At 38.8% G+C, this 22,463-nt stretch overlaps 1 protein-coding gene across 9 annotated transcripts in view; it reads right to left on the bottom strand.

Annotated features, from left to right (window-relative positions):
* FOXN2 (forkhead box N2) overlaps nt 1-21,249 on the bottom strand; it is a 57,147-nt gene extending 35,898 nt beyond the window's left edge. The window contains exons 1-3 of one of the 9 annotated variants that reach the window (XM_025260990.3): nt 20,793-20,989; nt 16,963-17,013; nt 362-493 (exon numbers count right to left, since the gene is read on the bottom strand). The gene's annotated coding sequence lies outside the window, so the exon portion shown is untranslated. Of the gene's footprint in view, nt 1-361; nt 494-3,858; nt 3,878-16,962; nt 17,014-17,457; nt 20,150-20,792; nt 20,991-21,117 lie in introns of those variants that run through there. The other 8 variants (XM_025260991.3, XM_044925889.2, XM_006078394.4 and 5 more) reach the window with 8 other exon arrangements.
* Nucleotides 21,250-22,463: the final 1,214 nt, after the last annotated feature.

Below are 22,463 nucleotides of genomic sequence, written 5' to 3'. Positions count from 1 at the left end.
TTCTGTCAGGCCCCTGGGAGTAGCAACAATCCAGGATCAGTTAAAATTCTTAGCTTGCAGTCTAATGTGAATTCAAGCTGCAAACAAGTGTCAGGGCTGGTTTGTGGTAACAAATTTTCAGTAGAGATTTATTTTTCCTGTTCACAGCAATATTCTAGAAAGATTGTTGGGAAAGAATTTCTAGACCACTCTTATACCTATGGTAAAGCGCTATTACCGGGGAAGACCTATATGTTTTTACTTTGGCTGGCTCTGGGTTTTGATTCATGATCCCTGAGCCCCTACAAGGCCATGAAAACAGAAGCTCACTTGATTTGGTAAATACCTTCAAGGCAACAGCCAGCTTCAGTATTCAGCTTACCTCACTGGGTTTCCAATTAATATTCGGTTTAAACAGTCTTTACTTTTGGGCCTGAGCACTGATGCATTTGATCCAGCATTTTAGGTTGTTTTCAGCAGAAAGGCTGCTCCAGGTACTTAGTTCGCCATGTCGCTGGAAACAGATGTTTACATTAGTTTCTGATGGCAATATCTCTGAAGTAAATTATCCCATATTTCAGAGCACTGGTTCTTAAGTTTCTTCTGCTTCCCTACATTTGAGAACTTTGACTTACTATCACTAAGAGTTGCTCGTAATGATAGTGATTGCCAGCTGGTAGTAGGTAGAAGACAGTTCCCTGGAGGTGAAAGGTAGTAATTAAAAGTCAGGTGTACATTTTTTGTTCAAGAGGGTGCTTCTTCTCATCCCTTTTAAAAATCATACTTTTTAAATATAGGAAAAATATTTTGACCCCTTAACTATGATTCACACTGGGGGCCCCGATCCTCGCTGGGGCCCCCACTGGCAGGTCTTGACTCAGTCTACCTTTGTGTCCTTTCCTCTAATGACTCTCATAGTTGAGGCAGATCTAGAAGCCTTAGGAGTCAAAGGGAAAATGTGGTTCCAAGTGGAAGGTGAGGTTTAAGCCCCACTTCAATGTTTGTATTGTTTCCATGGCAGCAGGTCACAGAACACCAAAGCGAACAGGGGCCAAGAGATATACTCCAACCCTTTCATTTTACTGTGGAAGAAATAGCCTCAGAGCCAGTGATTTTGCCAAAACCATTTCCTGTGAGGCAGTGCATCCAGGACAACACCTGAGTTTTCCAAAGCCCACTCTCTCCATCCCAACCCTGCTCCACTTTCCTCTCACCTCATCATCCAAGTGCCAGGCTGTCTGGCACATAGCAAAAACACTCAAAGTGTTCAGAAATGCTTGGTGGCTTGCAAGAAAAATCTTAGCCTTCCCAACTCCACTAATGTTTGTCTATCTCCTAGTTGCATATATGAAGGGCTTCTCCCGTGGCTCAGCGGTAAAGAATCTGCCTGCAACGCAGGAGCCGCAGAAGATGCAGGTTCGATCCCTGGGTTGGGAGACTCCCTGGAGGAGGGCATGACGACCCACTCCAGTATTTTTGCCTGGAGAATCCCATGGACAGAGGAGCCTGGTGGGCTATAGTCCATAGGGTCACAAAGAGTCGGACACAACTGAAGCAACTTAACACATACATGATTCAGGCTATTGTAAACAAAGATTTGGCAAAGAATAATACTCACAGGGATTGTTCAAGTATATAGGACTATTTGCCACTTTCTCAGTATTTCTCAATTAGTTATGTGCCATGGATAAACTCTCGGGGACACAAGTTTTAAAAATTTTCATTTTGTGCTTTCATTTCAGAAGCAATATAAAGGAAAAAAATCAAAGACTTAAAAATAAACTTACTTCAGATATTAAAGTCAGTGATTCTAAAAATGGAATCTATAATTATTTTCTTTAAAAGAGATCCATGTATTATTCCAGTTACAAACACTGCTTTGCACTGAAAGGTCTCACATTTGCTATGCTTGAGTTACTGGACTAATCTAAGTTCTATATCTTAGTTCTCAGTTGTACTGTAGTCACTGCACCTGATTATACAGGTATATGATCCCTTATCTAATATCCTTGAGGGCAGATATATTTCAGAATTTATAGAGTATTTTGGATTTTAGAAAGAGACTATGATGTAAATGTGATATGTTATACGACGTGTCATTGAGGTCTGAGACAGGACCCCATAAGAAAGATGTTAATATTTCTGAAGAAAAATGTATATTCACACTAAGAAGGGAGTAAATAAAGGCCATCAATAGTCTTCTATCAGTTCATATTATGTTTTACCACTCAATGGGTTAAAAGAAAATTTGGCTTTCAGAGCATTCTATTAAAAACATGGAAATACAATTATAGAAACATTATCTGCTATAGACTGGAAAGCCAGCTAAGTTTCATTAGAATTTCATACAGATTTGATAAGGGCAAAGAGTCCACATTAAGGTACGTGAATTTAGTGCATAAACTTTGAAAGTTTCTTCCCAACTACTTAGGAGACCCTTTTTGTCTACTTATAATTTAACAGTTGAGGATACAGAATAAATAATCTCCTGTTAAGCAGGAAATATACTATAATATGAACTTTAAAATGCCAAAAATACCTAAATGCATATAGGAATTTTAAATATATTCCAAAGATAACATATTAGCTATACTGGATTATGAGTATAATGTCTTTACATAAAGTAATGTGATAAAAGAGAAAAAGAGAAGTATAAAAGTTATACTATTCAGAATGATCTCTCCTGGTCCTTCAAGAAGAAACCTTTTATTCCTACTACACTTCATGGGTCTGTTGTCACAGTTGTTAGTTATATGGTAAAATAGTGTACAACTATACAACGAAAGGCTTCTTCCTTGAGAAAGAAATAAATGTATGTAATACTAGAAAATACTGAATAGAAATGTGAGGAGGCAGTACATTTGAAGTTAAAATTGTGAAAGATAAGACAATTTCATGTTATAAAGTCATAAAATAGAAATCATTATTATTAATATTAGAATCTGGTGGCAGTGAAGCAGAGGGTTTAAGAGGAAGCATGAGTTGTGAAGAGATACTCCTGGGTTCAAATTCCAGCTCTGCTACTCAACAGACTAGAAGACCTATCAATGTAGAATTCTAACAGTACCTACTTTCATAAGATTGTCAGTACAAACTAAATGAGAATATAAAGGACTTAGAACAGAGGTAGAGAGTAAGGACACAATGAATACTAGCTGGTAATTAATACTGGATGCTTTACCATCTAAGCCACCAGGGAAGTCTAATTATTATTACTATGATTAATTTTTAAACTATTATTAGCTTTCTTTCTAAAGCAGTATATATATATATATATATATATATATATATATATATATAAATGTTGTATCTCTCAAATTAAAAAAAAAGAGAATAAGATTCATAACAATATTTTATGTTTTAAAGTTTAGAAATTTTAAAAAAGTTCTAGCATTAAGGATGGGCCTCCTTTTAAACTAATGACACCCTCTGGTATGGCACAAATTAGGACTTCTCAGAAGAGTGCTGCAATAACAGTTTCATCATGTTCTTTATGATGTGACTTTCACTTCCTTTTACTGTTTCCATGAACTTTATGTTATGTCAATCTTTTACCAATCGTGCCACATGACAGAATCTTTCTTCAAATCTTTCTAGTTTAATAATCTAAAAGAATTTAAACCATATATAAACTTTCAGAACTTTTTAAAGTTGATTGCTATTAATAGCCCCTGAAGAGTTTACGTTCCTTTATTAACAGCTCTGCCTAATGCTAACATTCTAATACACAATAATTTATATATAAAAACAAACAAACCAAGTACACTACCTATGAAATAAAGTATGCTAAGCTTTCACTAGTAACGACATTTTCAATAATAAAAGATGCAGTGGCAATATAATGCTATAATCAAACAGGACAAGAATATACATACATACATGCTATTGTTTAGTCGGAAAGTCATGTCCAACTCTTGCGGTCCAGTGGACCATAGCCCATCAGGCTCCTCTGTCCATGGGATTTCCCAGGCAAGAATACTGGAGTGGATTGCCATTTCCTTCTTCAGGTATCTTCCTGACCCAGGGATCAAACCTGTGTCTTCGGTATTGGCAGGTAGATTCTTTATTACTGAGCCACCAGGGAAGCCCCATCTACATACATAGTTTTATTTATATCCAACTAGTTCAGAATCTACTATCCTGAATCTACAGAATTCTCACCAAGTTAAAATACACAAAATAATTTCTTTCAAGATATTACTATATTGTAAGTTTCTGGATAATATCTATAGTACCTTAAAAATATGGACTCATGTATATAAAATTAAACAACCCCCAAAATCAGGCTCTCAGTCCAGCAATTCCCATGAACATAAAAGCTTTTTCGTGTATACCTTAGTAAAATAAATCCATGGCAAATAAGGAATTAATTGCAATTAATTCAGTTCTATAAATGTGTTTAATAATTTTTAAAAGTCCTTTTCAAATTATTCTAGAGTTTCATGTTACATTTTTCAATTTTAATTAAGTTTTTATCTTACCTATATCATAGTTCTTAGAACCCTATATCTTTAAGTTATTTGTGAGGCAATTTTTTAATTGTAAATTTATATTTAACTCATTATATCATATAATAATTTTTAGGAAATGAAGAGTAGCATTGAAAAAAGATATCAAAAAACAGCTAATTTTTGATGTGCGTTTGTGTTAGTTGCTCAGCCATGTCTGACTCTTTGTGACCCCCATGTACTATGCTAGGCTCCTCTGTCCATGGAATTCTCCAGACAAGATTATTGAAGTAGGTGGTCATTCCCTTCTCCAGGGGCTCTTCCTGACCCAGGCATTGAACCTGGGTCTCTTGCATTGCAGGCAGATTCTTTACCATTTGAACCACCAGGAAGCAAATTTATTACAATTTATTTTTTTCTTATACCCCTGAACATCATTGAATATTTCTTTCCTCATTATACAGAAAGGATAAATGAGAAAAATCATTTTGCTGTTTCTAAAAAACTTTTACTACACTGGAGTGAAAAGGAACCACGCCATCTGTTATGTTCTACTAGAACTGGAAAGAAGTTGAAACCCTCTTGAGCAATCATACCGAGAGGCCCTGAAGAAGGCTTCCAGTCAGTCCCATGCTTAAAGCAAGGGATGGATAATCTCAAGCTATATGGCGGCATATAAACTACAAACAAAGCTGTTTCTCACCATTTTCACCCTACTAGTCTAGCTTCCTATTTAAAATCAGTCTCACTACAAACACTTTAAACACCCAAATTCCTAAAACTTGTGACAAATGAGTATGATATTTGGTTATATTTAATTTTATACACGTACAATCTCTAATTATGTCTTTTTATATGCTCTTAAGACATTTGGAAACATGTCTATTGACTTGTCATTTTACCTCTCACCAAGAACTTATTGTTATCAGTAAATTAAACAATCTTAGAAGTGTCAAAAGAACAACCAGAGAGTAGGCCCCTTTTCAGACTTGTGGCTTTTCCATCCAATCACCTTAAGGTAACCAATATAAAACATCATCTGACAGGCTACGGCAACCCTAGCAAGGGGAAACAAGCTGTCATTCACTTAGCTCAGATGACTAAACAATGCTTTCCACAGAAAACATCTACCACAGAGTTAAGGCATAACACAGAAATCCAAGATGTTTATGAATTTTATCAGAATTGCCTGGCAGTTACTTCAGTTATTTACTGTGATTTAAGCTTGGTCTCTGATTAAGATATGCCATATAATAAAAGGAATTTCCATATAATTTCCCCTCCTTTCCTCATCTTCATCTCCTTAGGAAAAAACCATTTTTATTAATTAACTATAAAATGTACCACTACTCAAGACTGGAAGCCATAGTACTACATTTACTAGATTGACTCAGCAATACAATAAGCTTACAACAAGCTCACCATTAAATATTTTAGCAGTTTACAGATACTATTTTCAAAATCTCAAGTTCATCATTTTTAAATCACGAAAACAATTTTCTGCTAATTTACCACACTGGTAGTAATAATACTGTAACACTTATTGAGTATATACTATTTGCAAGGCATTGTGTAACAAATACAATGCTAAAAACTTTAATATTCTACTAGCTCACATTATCTGATAACTTTGGTAACTCTTAGGTAAGAAAAAAAAATAAGCCATATTGAAGGAACTCACAACCTTTTCCTACAATACATTCTTTGTTTTAAGGTTCTCTGTTATAAATATGGACAGGGAGGCCTGGCGTGCTGCGATTCATGGGGTCACAAAGAGTCGGATACGACTGAGCGACTGAACTGAACTGATCCTGTAAAATCCAATATTGAGAGCAGAGGATAGGTTCAAATCCCTAAAGTATGACTGCAAAAAGACGCATGTTTGATTATAATGCTACATGATGTCACATATCCAGGACAACTGAAGCATTTCGGTCTCTGAGGGATAAAACTGCCTCTTGGTCATAGATTTAGGTGACACAGCATGTGATCCATTGTCTCTAAACAAAAAATGTGTGCAGCTGCATTTTCCAGTCAAGAAAGGGAAAGGGAGGGGAGGACACAGAATACAAAAGGGTCAAACATTTGTCTCATTGGGAAACTTTTTCAAATAGGGATTAAAAAAAAAGAAAATTGAATGAGGGAAAAACCTTTGGCCAACTCATGCTAAATGGCAGAAAACACTAAAATCGGGGAGGGGAGGGGGAACTGTTGTGGTAATCTTCCACCGAATCCACTTATCTCCTAAATCAACTTGCCCAGATACACTGTGTAAACCGTGGTTCAAATGCCACTTCTATCTGAAAAATTCTGTGCTATCTGCACACAGTATAGTTTCCATACACACTGTTGCAGCACTTGTCTTTAAAACATTAAATTAAAAAAAGGGTCTCAGTTGTTCATTTCTTTCTTGGAGGTGTTAAAATGAAGCAATAGCTTTATAAGTTTAAAAAAAAAAAAAAAGAAAGAAAGAAAGGTGTTAGCTTCTAACCAGTAAATAAACCTGATATTCTCTGTATAAAGACCAAATTACCCTTTTTTTTTTAAATGAACCCTAGCATATAACCCACCTTTCACAGAGAAACACTGGTTTCAAAAAATAGTTCCACAATCGATCTAAGTTGAGTGAAAGTTTTCTCTGTTGAGAAAAATAGGTATTTCTAACCCTTGGACTGTAAGGAGATCCAACCAGTCCATTCTAAAGGAGATCAGTCCTGGGTGTTCTTTGGAAGGACTGATGCTAAAGCTGAAACTCCAATACTTTGGCCACCTCATGCGAAGAGTTGACTCATTGGAAAAGACTCTGATGCTGGGAGGGACTGGGGGCAGGAGGAAAAGGGGATGACAGAGGATGAGATGGCTGGATGGCACCACTGACTCGATGGATGTGAGTTTGAGTGAACTCTGGGAGTTGGTGATGGACAGGGAGGCCTGGCATGCTGCAATTCACAGGGTCACAAAAAGTCAGACACGACTGAGCGACTGAACTGAACTGAACTGAATAAATGCTTTTAAAGGCTTCCCTGGTGGCTCAGACGGTAAAGAATCTGCCTGCAATGCAGGAGGCCCGGGTTTGATCCCTCAGTTGGGAAAATCCCCTGGAGAAGGGAAGGCTACCCACTCCAGAATTCTCACCTGGAGAATTCCATGGAATTCTCAGTTGGAGCCTGGTGGGACTGTGAGTCCCAGTCCATGGGGTTGAAAAGAATCAGATAAGGTGATGACAAAATAATTTGTAACTTCTATTAGTATCTAAAACACAGCACGAGTTTATCTTACATGTTATGAAACATGATAGAAAAAAAAGCACTACTAGCTTTTGGTGTAAATCTAGCTTAGAAGACCCATCTTCTCAACCTTTGAGATGACGATCAATGTCACGTCTGAAGAAAAGTGCATTAGAAGCTGAAAAAAACAGTACAGAAAAGTAAATAAAACACAAATGGAAGGAAATACCTTTACCATGTAGAATGAGAAGTAATATCACCATATTGTAACCAGGAAGCCAACAGGCACTTCAGTTTTTCGATAGCACTATAACTGTACTTGAAAAGCTATTTTGAAAGGAACAAAGTTTCAGAAACCTGAAAAATCAACAGATCAAACATCCTAAAGTAAAAAGATAAATTTGGTTGGCATGGGAATACAAACAGGTGATATTCTTTGTCACCAAAATTTATTTATGGGTAATATGGCTTTCAGTGCTTTGAATATAAGCCATAATTAGTCAGCTATGCAGTAAGTATACAGTAAGTTAAATTGTTCCACTGAAAATAAGCATCTTTTAAAAGCACATTCATGATCAAAATAAATTTAATAAAGGCAAACAGTGATATCTTACATTACTAATGCCCCCAAAACAAATCTGGAAAGCAAAATTAGAACTTAAGACTGTATATGGCTGATTTAATATACTGATTTTTTACGTAATTCTAAAAACAATACAGGGGCTCCCCTGGCGGTTTAGTGGTAAAGTATTTGCCTACCAGTGCAGGAGACATAGGTTCAATCCCTGATCCAGGAAGATCCCACGCACACAACTAAGCTCGTGTACCACAACTACCTTAGCCTGCCCTGGAGTGCTGGGAGCCTCAACCACTGAGCCCACATGCAGTAACTGCTGACGCTCGGGCTCCCCAGAGCCTGTGCTCCACAAGAGACGCCACTGCAGTAAGAAGCCTGCGCACCACATCTAGAGAGCAGCCCCCGTTTGCCACAACTAAAGAAAAGTCCATGTAGCGTCGAAGACCCAGCAGTTAAAAATAAATAGGTAAATAAAAACAGACACCCCCACAAAAGTAATAGTAAGTTAACATAAAATTAAGTCCTCTTTAAAATAGGACTAAACTAACCTTATATGAACACTTACTAAAGTCAGATATATTTACGTTAAATTATTAAAGACATATGTTACTAAATAGAATATCTTTCTCCTGCAATATCTGGATTGTTTACCCTCCCTACCACTATTCAGTCAAAACCCTAATATTTATGGCCTCATTTAATGACAATTCCTCCATGTAATTCCCACCTGAACTTCTCTTAGGGATTTCCAGTCTGTCTTACAATGTTCTAAATGTGTTTATACGTCCTCTTTTTACAGTAGTTATTTGTGTCAATAGCACAAAAGAAATAATCAACATGAAATCCCTTTATAAACACTAAAGTTCTATATTATAAAATAAATAAAAAACTAATAAAACCCAGAAGAGACTAGGAACTAATGGGCTCAACATACCTAAGAATACTTCAAGCAAGTACAACTTGGTTCTAACTTGCTGCCACTAGACAAGAAACACAAAGCTAAAATTATATTGAAATTATACTGCAATGATAATATTATGTTAGATACTATGTTCTACTATGCTCTGTGATCTTTTCACTTCCTAAATTTCACTTCTCTACTTAAGAAATTTTATCACAAAAGAAAACTTTAAGACATCAATTATTTTAATTCCATGTGAACAATATGCTATTTTGAAGCTGCAATTAAAGGAAGCTTACTATTAATCCATTTGTATAAAGAACTACCAAAGGAAAAGTCTGACAAAATAGGGAAAATGAATTACTAAAGGTACTGACACAGCATTAATAAACCCCCATTATGACTATAAAACCCACCTCACTCAATCCCATTCCTTGGGGAAAGTTCTTACTCTGTGTTTCCACAGCACTAGAATCTATGTCTAGAAGCGCATGTCTCATACTGCAATTATTTACCTACATGCATCTGATTCTTAGTATTTAACCCAATTTTTGCTCCATAATTTAAGAATGGTTCTAGGTGTATCACTGTATGGTAACCTAAATGTAGGTTAGCTTTTAAATATTGGAAAAAGCTAAAGCATTAAAAGTCAAAGCACAAACACTTGTACATGTGCAACAGAAAGGCAAGCCCATGACCCTTTCACAATTTCCCAAAGGATCTTTAATAGATTCTTAAAGGTTCTCTTAATTATAAAGAAATAATCAGGGCAAAACAACAGGTTCAGAATTTTGTGACATGTACCTACAATCAGTGGACAGTATTAAGTGGCAATAATTTCAGAAGAAATGAAAGTTTTTTGTTAAGATTCAAGGGGAAAAAAGACATGTGCACTCCCCAAATTAAATTAGGAAAAGAATTTTGAGAAGATGGTAACTTTGGTGGTAACAAATTTTGATTCCTTGAAAATCTTCACATAAAAACAGAGTGAGCAACTAGAGAGCAAACACCGAACCCACAGGTAACACAGATATCTACAAAACTATGTTTAACAAAGTCTCCCCACCAACCCCAAAATACAAAGGGCCTAAACAAATCACCAACAGTCCACAGTCTTACTTTCTATCAGTGACTAGGTGAGAGAAGACAGAGGGAAGCAAGGAGGGACTTGAGACCAAAACAACAAAATAGCCAGTATTTGCTGGAAACTACTGACAGGCAGTTTGTACTGAACGAAAGCTTAAACTATTTCAAAAGTAGGTAAATGCAAGGAGACCACAGTAAGGCTACAGTTCCTATAAGCATGGAACAATCTAGTCCCTTTGAGCATTCAAAACTTGACATTTGGGGCTCTCTTCTAAGACAAACTCTAAGCTTAAGAGGAAGTACTAGGAATGGCAAAAAAATTAAGCAGGATAGGGAAAAAAAAAGAGATAAAAGAGAGTCCAGACAGAATACCAGAGTAGAACAGAGCCGGGAAATCTCAGAAAGCCATTCACCATTTTTAAAATCATGAACAGCAACAAAAAAAAACAGGACTGTGAAGTTAAAAGAGCTATTAGAACCAAGCCTCCTCCCAGAAGTTCAAGAACACTAGTTTCATGTAAAGAAATGATGAAAAGCGTTGAGGAAGAATATCACACAAAGTTACAATAAGAGAAACAGAAAAATAGTTAAATTCAGAAGCAGGGGCAAACAGGGACCATGGGTAAAAGTTTCCATCACACAAGATGAATACGTTCAATACTAGAGATGTGCTGTACAACAGAGTTCCTACAGTTAATAATACTGTATTGTACACTTAAAATTTTAAGAGAGTAGATCTCATGTTAAATTTCTTACTACAGTATAAATACAAAAATGAGCTTGAAAAATTACATAAGACATGAAAAAAAACATATATCAGAATTAGAAAAGCTCAGAAATAAAACAGAGCTCAAGAATCTGAAATAAAAGGGAAAAAAAACCTGTTTCAGAAATGAAGTAAAGAAATACAAGAAAAAATAAACATACAAAGCCTTAAGAGAAACAAAGGATGAAAAGGAAGAAAAGTTAATCAGAAAGAAATAAAGAGGAAGCAGGCTACCCATACTGTATAAGAATACATAGTTGGGAAACTTAAGTGATTTTCAGAAAAGCTAGAATACTGGTTACTCTTTAAAGAAAGGGAGTTATGCTTTGGAATAGGCATGTAAAAGGGCATCTAAAGTGGCTGGCAAAATTCTATTCCTTAATATGAAAGATGGTTACATGAGGGTTGGCCTTAGAATAATTCACTAAGCTACACATTTCTTTGGTGGTTTTTAGCATCTACATTTTAACAGTAAAAAGCATTAAAAATTTTAGAAAATAAAAAACTATCAGTTCAGTTGCTCAGTCGTGTCTCTTTGCGACCCCATGGACCACAGCATGCCAGGCTTCCCTGTCAATCACCATCTCCCAGAGCTTGCTTAAACTCATGTCCATCAAGTCAGTGATGCCATTCAACCATCTCATCCTCTGTCATCCCCTTCTCCTCCCGCCTTCGATCTTTCCCAGCATCAGGGTCTTTTCCAATGAGTCAGTTCTTCGCGTCAGGTGGCCAAAGTACTGGAGTTTCAGCTTCAGCATCAGTCTTTCTAATGAACATTTAGGACTGATTTCATTTAGGATGGACTGGTTGGATCTCCTTGGTGTCCAAGGGACTCTCAAGAGTCTTCTCCAACACCACAGTTCAAAAGCATCAATTCTTCGGTGCTCAGCTTTCTTTATGGTCCAACTCTCACATCCATACATGACTACTGGAAAAACCATAGCTTTGACTAGACGGACCTTTGTCAGCAAAGTGATGTCTCTGCTTTTTTAAACATGCTGTCTAGGTTGGTCATAGCTTTTCTTCCAAGGAGCAAGCATCTTTTAATTTCATGGCTGAAATGCAGTCACCATCTGCAGTGATGTTAGAGCCCAAGAAAATAAAGTCTGTCACTGTTTCCACTGTTTCCCCATCTATGTGCCATGAAGTGATGGGACCAGATGCCATGATCCAATGCCATGCATTGGAGAAGGAAATGGCAACCCACTCCAGTGTTCTTGCCTGGAGAATCCCAGGGACGGGGGAGCCTGGTGGGCTACCGTCCATGGGGTCGCACAGATTCGGACACAACTGAAGCGACTTAGCAGCAGCAGCCATAATCTTTGTTTTTATATTACTACTTCTAGCTATCAGTACAAAACATAGTAACAAAAACATCTTGGAATAACCTTCAAAATGACTTAATAAAATTACAGGACAAACCAAGAGACAGGCTTCCCAGTGTTTCATCCTGATGTTTGGCAACCAGGACAATGAATTAAAAAGTCCACCATCTTATTATACAGATGTGATCTGTTTTTTACATGTAACGCATGCTCTAAAAGTATTTGACATTTACTCATTCTTAGGATAAACTGCAATACTTAAAACATGCAAAACATTTTTTCCATTGAGAGATACTCTAAAACTGCCAAGAAAACTCACCTTTGAGAAAAACAAACACAGTAATTTAAAAAATAAACATAATTAAATTCAACAAGCATTCACTCAGCATATGCTATGTGCGCATGTGTGCTAAGTCACTTCAGTCACGTCTGAATCTTTGTGACCCTATGTACTGTAGCCTGCCCAGCTCCTCTGACCATGGGATTCTCCAGGCAAGAATCCTGGAGTGGGTTGCCATGACCTCTTCCAGGGGATCTTCCCCACCCAGGGATGGAACTAGTGTCTCCTGCATTGGCAGGCAGGTTCTTTACCGCGAGTGCCACCTGGGATGCCCATGTTATGTATGAGGTGTTTACAATTCAGTTGAAGAAATAAGTAACACAGATAAGAGAAAGCTATATACAGTAAGTGCTTTGAGAAAGGTACAAAGTACTATGGAAGAAAAGGACATCCCGCCTGCTTAGTATTTTAACCAGATGCCTCTCATACTCCTCCAGTTCATCTTCCCCAATACTGGCAGAATGATCTTTCAAAGACCCCAAATCCTCTTTTTAAAAGAGGATTTTTCCCCCCTTTTTAAAAGGGATTTCACAAAATAACAGTACACAGCAGACAATTCAAAAGCCTTACAAGAACCAGGCAGGCAACAAACAGTAAAGCTGGTCTTCTGTAAGAAAGATGGAGACTGCCAAAAGACGGCAGCTACTTATAAGTTTCAGCCGATCAAAACTATGAAACCAATGCTGCCACAATCTTCATTTTTTCCAAGGGGCAAAAGAACTCTAGATTTTTGTGTGAAATGCACCGACATTTAAATATTGGCAAATGGAGGGGGAAAGTTTTTTTTTTTTTTAATATTTCAAGCCCAACAGAACACAGCTGGAGGTAAAGGTTGCAAACTTTGGCTTACAGAAATGATACTAACATTCCAATAAAGGGCCCCTACTGTCCTCAAAACTGAATTACGGTTGTCTTCAAATTCAAAGGAAACAATGAGCAATTTTCTCATAACGTTTTCTTCAAACTTTAGCACCTGCTACCATTAGTCTGCTGGCAATAGCAAAAATGCAAGAAAAAATAGAAAAGGAATATTTGATAGTCACCTCAAAACTGCTTCACCTTTTTTTGGTTGTGATCAACAGTTGTGCTCACACCATTTTATACTATATACCTGTTACATAGTCAAATTTTCTGTTCCTAAAATTGTTTCTAGATTATATGATAGAATCAAATATATTAATATACCTGTTCTTTAGCAAAAGAATGCCATGAGACTTCAGAAAAACCACGGGCCTAATAAAATCTAAAATCTTTAGCATCAGATCAGATCAGATCAGTCACTCAGTTGGTGGCTGACAATTCCATACAAAATCTGGCTTCTGTTTGCACCTATTTCACACCACCCAAGCTTCCTGAATACCCAGTGTTCTTTTTATTCCTTTATGTCTTAAGATGTATTTCAGGCTCTCCACCCTAAATTCTCTCTCTAGCAGCCTTCCTTGAATTATTTAATTTTTCCAATCATGCTTCCTCAGCATCCTATTTAGAGTCCTATTACAGAACTTGGGCTTCCCTGGTGGCTCAGACATATAGAACTTACTTGCTACTTCTGATTATTCACCATTATTATTCAGGCACTAGACCAGTTTTTGAACTTTAGATGCTATCCCACAATAAGAAATACATTTTTATAAGAGAACCATGACATGCTTGCATATATAACTGAAACAAAATGAAATAACACTTTTACCCTTACCACATACAACACACTGACATTTTCTATTTGATTGTATTTTTTTAAGAAATATTGGTCACAATTTACTATATTGATTCTCTATCATTCATTTAAGAAATGCTGTACTAGAATAAAAATCCTTGGAGGCAGAACAAAAATACATTCATTTTTATGCTCTGCCACACACCATAACATTTAGTAAGCAAATGTTTAAATGAGTAAATAAAGCAGTATTCTGTACTAGAAAAGTAAAAGAGTAATAAGGCTTTGAAGTCAAGCAGACCCATCACCTACCAACTTACTTATGCAGTCTCTGACAAATGACTTCACCCCCTTACATCCCAAGGAATAACACTACTTATTTAATTCACTATGACAACAAAGTAGTGGCCTTCATGTCACAGAATGTGCTAAGTCACTTCATTCCTATTTGATTCTGTGTGACCCTACGGGCTGTAGCCTGCCAGGCTCCTCTGTCCATGGGATTTTCTAGGCAAGAATACTGGAGTGGGTTGCCATGCCCTCCTCCAGGGGCTTTTCCCAATCCAGGGATCGAACCTGTGTCTCCTGCATTGGAAGGCAGGTTCTTTTACCACTAGAGCCACCTGGGCACAGAATAAGCATTGTATAAATATTAGTTTGCCTGTATTCTTCCTTCTTTTCCCAGGAAAGAAACATCTATCTCTTCCTGGCAAACATCCATTTTTCAAAGACTTCAGGTCACAGCACAAAGAATATGAAATTTTAAAATCTGACAGACCTGGGTTCAAACACCCAGCTCGGTATTTACATAACTTCTGTTTCTCTATAAGAATAAAATATGTCCTGCCCAGTCATTATGGATAATTATATATTCATGTGTCTAATATAATACCATGTCAGAATATAGCAGGTACTTGATAAAAGGTAGGAATTGTTGCTATGATTATTAGTAAATGTTGCTCACTCAGCACAGATGAAGAATTTAACCTGAACTTTTAAGGAAGAATTGGACAAAAACTTAGGGCAGACAGAATAGTAAAATCTCAATTTACAAAAAATCTCTTCCTTTTTTCCTATATTTCCTCTTTTAAGACAAATAAACCACAAGGATGTAAAGTTCATCAATTTCCTCAATTCTATACTTCTAAGGTTATATAAAAAATTCAAAATAACTGTACTCTGTGTCAAAACTCTAATTTAAATAATAAATTATACTCAGTCAGCTGAACATTGTAAAATGTGAAAAGTGTAAATGTATTAGCAATGCATTTTAGAGAGAATTTCAATAATGTAAAAATGCTTTCAGTTAACCCAGTTAAGTAGTAAAAATTAACTGAAATTCTTATTTAACATTATCTTTCAAACCACTTCTGAGGGGGAAAAAAATTAGCAAAAGCAGCAAATATCTATGAAAATACAATCAAGAAGTCAAGAATTTTCTTATACAATGTGCAAACTTGATAAGATATGAAGATTATTAATGATAATTAAACTATTCTGCTAACTTAATAGTACTACACCTACTTGGAGAGAATCAAAATAATTTTCCATTATTCATGTTGGTAGCAAAAAGATGGGTATTTTAATAGTATATACATATTTAACTTTTACAATAACAGCATATTTCTACATGGCTACTTAGCTTTATTTAGCCTTTTAGGCTTACAGTAATACTATGTTTACAACTGTCAATGAAATAAGACCTATATAGATGAGCAGATATATTCTATTTTATGTTCACATCAGGCTGACTCCAAAAGAGTAGAATGATGTCTCTTAAATACAGTAGATGCTCGATATACTTAAACACAGCACTTAAATACAGTAGATGCTCGATAAATATCTGTCCAAATTTAATGTTTATTTATGGACAGGAAAATTAGGTTGAGGGAAATAAAAAAATACACAAATCAAAATTAGGTCAAGGCCTTGAGCATGAGCCTTGCTTGGCAATTTGACTCCAAACAGCAGAGTATAAATGGGTGGGAAATGAAACCTGACAAAGACCTCAAACAATTAATCAAAGCCTGTTAACATTTTCCATTTTTTGTTGTCAGTATGTACCCTTGATATGCTGTGATGAGAATGGCACTTCACCTCTGTGGGCTTCCTCCCTAAAACCCATTACCCATGTCTACTCATGAGGAAAACATCAGGTAATTTTCAATTAAGGGATATTCTATAAGATTTCTGACTGGTACTCCTAAAAACTCCCACAATCATCAAAAATAAGAAAAATGTGAGATACTAGAATTCTGAAACAGAAGAAGGACACTTGGGAAAAACTAATGAAATCTGAATTAAGTATGCAATTTAGTTAATAGTAAAGTAGCAACTTTGTTTCCTTAGTTGTGACAACTGTACCATAGTAATGTAAGAAGTTAACAACAGGGTAAACTGGGTGATTATACTCTACTGTCTGGCTACTTTCTGTAATTGTAAAACTATTCTAAAACCAAAAGTTTATTTAAATTTAAAAAAAGGGCAAGAGAAATAAGAAATATATGAATCAAAATCCTTTGGAAGTGAATGGTGATAAACATTCTTTTGGATCCTTTATATTTGGTAGCACTCTCATACAGTGGAAATTAAGGTTTTGAACAAGTCTACAGTATTAATTATGAAGTCACATATGACCAAAGCAGATGCTCCTTACTTTTGTTTTCCAAAGCATCATTCTTAGGCCTCCACACTTCAATTAGTAACTCTGTAACAAAAAATTGTAACATTAGCTGTCACCTCTATATTGAATGAATTATCTCACACCTCTAATCTCTAGTCATTAAAGATTATATTCACCCTGATATCCTCTACTCACATTACCCTCTAACTAAACTCACCATCTTCTTGATTATGCTCCCTTTCCAAACCTCATTCTCAAAGTTATTCCCCTTCTATAGTCAATAACCAGCCTTGCACAACTCTGTCAAATGAACCTTCCTCAAATAAGGACTTTATCCCCTCATTCCCAGGCTTAAATGCCATCTTTTTTTTTTTTTTTTTATTAAACCATGTTTAAATTCAGAAGTGATATTTGCAAGGCTATCCATAATTGGTTATGCTTTCATACCCTTCATGCATACCTTCAATCCATCTCTCTACCTTGTAAGTGCTGCCTTTCCTTTATTCAGAAAATAATCAAAATACTCACTAAGCATCTATCTGGGGGCGGTGGAGGGAAGACTCCTCTGGGTGGTCAAAGACTTTGTAATTTTCTTGGGATGAAAAACAGGGAATCTGTTTTGCAAGGCTGTAGCCTTAGTTCCCATAACAGTGCCTGGCAAATGGTAGGTGCTCGAAAACTATTAAAAAAAAACACACAAGGTAATATAGAATGCTACAACCCAAGAGAATAAGACTTTTCCGTTTGAGAGGTGGAAGGCAGGTCTAAAATGATTCCAAGGCTCTCAAGACAATTAACATTTTAACCAAGCCTCAAGTTTGAGTCGATTTTCAGTGGTTAAGAGGATGTGTGTAGGTGCATTTCCAACAGAAAAATGTTGTATCAGCCAAGGGAAAAAGTAAATTGTTACACCATGTTGAAGTAGTAAATAATGAACAGTTCCTGTGGAAGATAAGATGGGAGACTAGGTCCAAATTTCAAAAACTCTTGAGAAGAAATTTGAAATTACTCTTGATATAAGAGGTTTTGGTCATTAAAAGTGATATAATCTTTAGGAAGATTAATCTAGGGGGACTAACATGAAGGTAAGGCTTCTGAAAGCAAAAACCTTACTCTCTTCAAGAAGTTACCCCTCTATCTTGCTCAAACCTTCTAATTTCCTTCTCAACTCTTACAGTACCTGCCTGCATCATACAATTTAACTCCTAATTATATCATCTCACACTGTAAATTTTTTTTTTCACATGTATTAATCATGTCTCTTCAACCCAAGAATAAGGATCAAATCCTAGAGCACTTTTTCTTCCCTAAGCAATCAACAAAGAATTGGGCCCTTTATTCTGGAAGACCTTTTTGCAAGTATGCAAAATCCAGTTGCGAAAATGACAACAATCCAAAAGCAAGGCACACATATACAAGCTGCCACAAGAACAAGATTAATCCTTGTTTGGATGGCACTTTGTAAAGTTTTATTTGATAGCCACATCCCATAACTATTAATGTAGTTATCTCCCAGCATATGTTTTCAGTGTTTCCTCCATTATATAAGTACTTTTTCATCTCATTTAGTTTTCTTTCTCAACTATGCATTGGTCTCAGTGGTCACCCCACATATTCACTTCTCAATTGCATTGTCTTTTTTGCACTGAAGCCTCTCCAATCTTTTTAGCTATTAACTTCCCTGAAAACCATTATTATGGCATATTAAAATTCTAACGAATGGTGCTGCTATAACTTTTCCACATAATTCTAAATGTTTCCTGTGGTTTAGCACTCTTCAAATAAAACTGATGCAAATAAAAACATATGTTACAGAAATAATTCAAATTCACCAAAACATTTACAAAATTTAACATGATGAAATCAAAGATTGTATGTACTTAAAATTGTATGTATTGATACCTAAATTCTGAAAACTCCAAACTGTCCAAATATCTATCTTCAACATTTTTTAACCTATCTTACTTTAAAATCATTTAATAATATATTTATTTTGCTTTTTGTTCTTTTTGATCTTCAGCCCTTGGCCTCTTACTTTTATATATTCTAAAATAGTTTCATTTCTTTAAAATCTGTTGATGTTAACATCTATACTAGCTGTTAATACTTTCCTTAAAAAAAAAAGTGCCCATGCACAAATCAAACAAAGTATTTTATCTCTGAACAAGTATTTCCACTAGTAATACATCTTTTCAGGTCATAATGAAACTATCAAAAAGAAATCCTCCAGAATGTGATTACTTCTGATTACATTAGAAACTTAACCACTCTGAAATTCAAACGGATTTTTTTTCCCAGAGTTGAGAAACTTCATAATGTACTCTTCTGTTCCCCAACACTCCTTAATGGTACCTAATACTGCTTAGATTTTACACAGGAATCATCAAAACAGGAGAAGGCACCTTACACGGACTGCAGGAAAATAGGGAGAAGTCGACTTGGTTGGAACAGAGATAGAGAAGAACAATTCAACTTTCTCCACTTCCCCATCTCAGGAAACACCAAAATGTGGGTCCAAAGCAAGTGCAGGGCTACAAAGCCCCTGGCTGCCACTGAAGCCTCTGCTCTAGAGGCACTAGGGCACTCAATGACACTCAGTCGGCCACGTGGCTGTCACAATCAGAAGACAGGATTAACAGTGTAAACTAACCTGGAAATAACAATCGACCTCTTCCCACAACCTCAGAGTTGGGGTGAAAGAAAGAAGTTGTGTGTCATTTCCTTGCACGCTAAGGCTTTTTTTCTATAAACAGAAAACGAAGTATAGGGGCTGCTTTAAAGAGCCTTTAAAGCAGAAATCAGGTCCCGGAAGATTCCCGAGAGTGTGCCCCCAGTGAATTAAGACACGCTAACTCTCGTGAGCGGCGATGGCAACAGAGGCATTCTGCAAAGGGGCAATGGGGTGGAGTATAGTAAAATGGAGCACTACACACATGGGCGGCTTTCCCCTGACTCCCACCTTCTTCCCGGGTTCCAAACTCTCGGCTTTTGCCGCGGGGCGAACTCAGAAGGGCTGAGGGACCTCGCACACGCCCTCACGACCTCTCGCCTTCCCAGTAATAAGAAATGAAGGGCAGAGATAGAGGGCCCAAGAGAAGCGGTGAACAGGAAGTGTCCATATTGCAGAGCAGAAACACTAACTCCCACCCCGAGATAGCACCCTCGGCGGACCCCCCGGCGCCCGCTGGAGGAAGGGCCAGAGCGTGCCGAGGTCGGCCACCCCCACATCGTGACCCAGCCCTGCCCACCCCAACGCTCGGCCGCCCGGCTGCTCGGAGTTGACTGCCGGCCGCGCCCGGCGCCTCCCCGGGCTCTACTTGGCACGGCCCAGCCAGTCCGCCCGGGGCCGGACGAGAACTCCACGCCCGGCACGTCTCGCTGCACTTCAAGCCGGGGGAGGGGGGGTTCCGGCAATGACTCTCGACGGGCTTGGAGCGCTTCCCTCAACAGTAGATTCGCTCCGAGTCGAGCCCGAAGAGTCCTCGGGGCCACCTCCAAGCCTTTCCGAAGTGCCAGCAACACTAGCCGCGGTTTCCGCCGTGGACACCCGCTCCCGGGCCGTCATTACACCCCTCAAGAAAAACTCCTAACTCCTCACCGGGCCGCACTACCCTCAGTTCGCCGCCCCCCGGGAGCCCACAAATCACCCAAGCCACGCGCAAGGGAAGACTCCCCTGGCGGCGCCAATTCATCACGGGACAAAAATGTCCGAGCGCGTCACGGGACAGCCGCCTCCGCGCCCCACGCCCGGCGCTGCCGCACGCGCTGTCTCCGAGCCCGGGAGCCGCGACGCGGCTCGGGGCGGGGAGCACGGATGCCGGGCAGCGCCGGCTGGGGAAGGCGCCGCTCCACGCGGGACTCACCGTCAGCTCGGCCGCCGCAGCGGAGGGGCGAGGGATGGGTAGGAGAAGACACAATATGGCAGAGCACCACAGCTGCTCTCGGCCGCTTCCAGTAGCCGCCTCCGGGAAGACGCGGCCACGAGCAGGCAGCTGCAGCTGCGGTGGCGGCCGCAGCAGTACCACATCCCCCTCCCGTTCGCTTCCTCCCCTCCCTCCGCCCTCCCCCGCTGCCATGGCAACGAGGCGCCAAGGCGATTAGCCCCGCCCCTCCTTCCAGTCCCCGCCTCCAGCGACTTCTCGGGAGGGGGGCTCCGCCCTTCCTTCCCACTCCCCTCCCACCTCCTACCCGAGGTCCAGGCCTGGGAACCGGCAGGCTGCTGAGGCGGCGGGAGGTGGAGGAAGGGGGTTGCGGTGTCCGGAAGGGCGGGGCTCGCACGCAAGGCAGGGCGGTGACGTTGTGAGCCAGTCAGGTTTCGGGCTGTGGAGGGGCTGGAGAAGGCGGGAAAATGGAAAGGCCTCGCCTGTCCGGGAAGGACCTTATAGGAGTGAGGCGGGGCGCGGCGCGGCCGCTGAGTGGCCGAGATGGGGAGGGGGCGGGACGCAGCTGGGCGGGGCGAGGATGGACGCCAGGCTGGTCAGTCAGAGAAGCGAGTCCTGCGAGTGCTGCGGGTGCTGCGAGTGCAGCGACCGCCCTCTGTAACCCGAACTCTGTGTGTTTCCTCAGGAGCTTTCCGCCATTGGCCAGGCTTTAATTGAAAGAGCTCTAGAAACGGTAAAGCACTAATAGAAATTTACAGTAGTATCACCCTCGCTTGACTGAAAGTTTATGTGGAAACTAAGCTCAAAGTGAGATTAAAAAAAAAAAAAAAGGGCTTGGGAATCAGACCCAAATTTTAATAAGGAGCTCCAGAACGCGCACTAAGTGCTATGGACTGGGCTAAATTCTTTACACGGTTACATTGTTGTAACCGTAATGCTAAAATAGTATTGCTAGATAAAATACAAGTGTGTCTAGTTAAAGCCGAATTTCAGCATAAGAATGTTCCATTTGAGAAATACTTCCTACTTTGTTTTGTTTTTATACGAAATTTGCCAACCCTCTCCTAACTCCTAATAATTCCCACTTTACAGTTAAGGAAACTGAAGCATAGAAAAATAACCTGTCAAAATGGGTAAGTGACATAAGGCTCCATTTTACCGTTACCACTTTGATCCTGATAATTAAAATTATAAATTCCTATACTACATCTTCAAAAACTAGAGTAGCAATACCTACCTCGCAAATGTGTTGAATGGATTTTTTAAGAAGAAGTGAAGTGAAGTCGCTCAGTCGTGTCCGACTTTTTGTGACCCCATGGACTATAGCCTATCAGGCTCCTCCATCCATGGGATTTTCCAGCCAAGAATACTGGAGTGGGTTGCCATTTCCTTCTCCAGGGGATCTTCCCTACCCAGGGATCGAACCGGGGTCTCCTGCATTGTGGGCAGACGCTTTATCCTCTAAGCCACCAGGGAAGCCCAAGGGTATATGAAATAGACGTGGACAGTAACTGAGGCACAGTAGGTACTAACCGAAGTTCATTTCCTTCCTGAACAATGAATGTTAACAGTATATGAGCCAGGTTCTAAGTATAAAGTGGGCAGAATATAAAACAAGCTGCCTGCTGAAAACAAAACAAGCCAAGCTGTGGG

This window comes from Bubalus bubalis, chromosome 12 (genome assembly GCF_019923935.1).
Source record: "Bubalus bubalis isolate 160015118507 breed Murrah chromosome 12, NDDB_SH_1, whole genome shotgun sequence".
In the NCBI taxonomy this organism is placed as follows: Eukaryota; Metazoa; Chordata; class Mammalia; order Artiodactyla; family Bovidae; genus Bubalus; species Bubalus bubalis.
The sequence above is the reverse complement of the archived record's forward strand: the minus strand, read 5'-3'. Positions and strand labels throughout refer to the sequence as shown.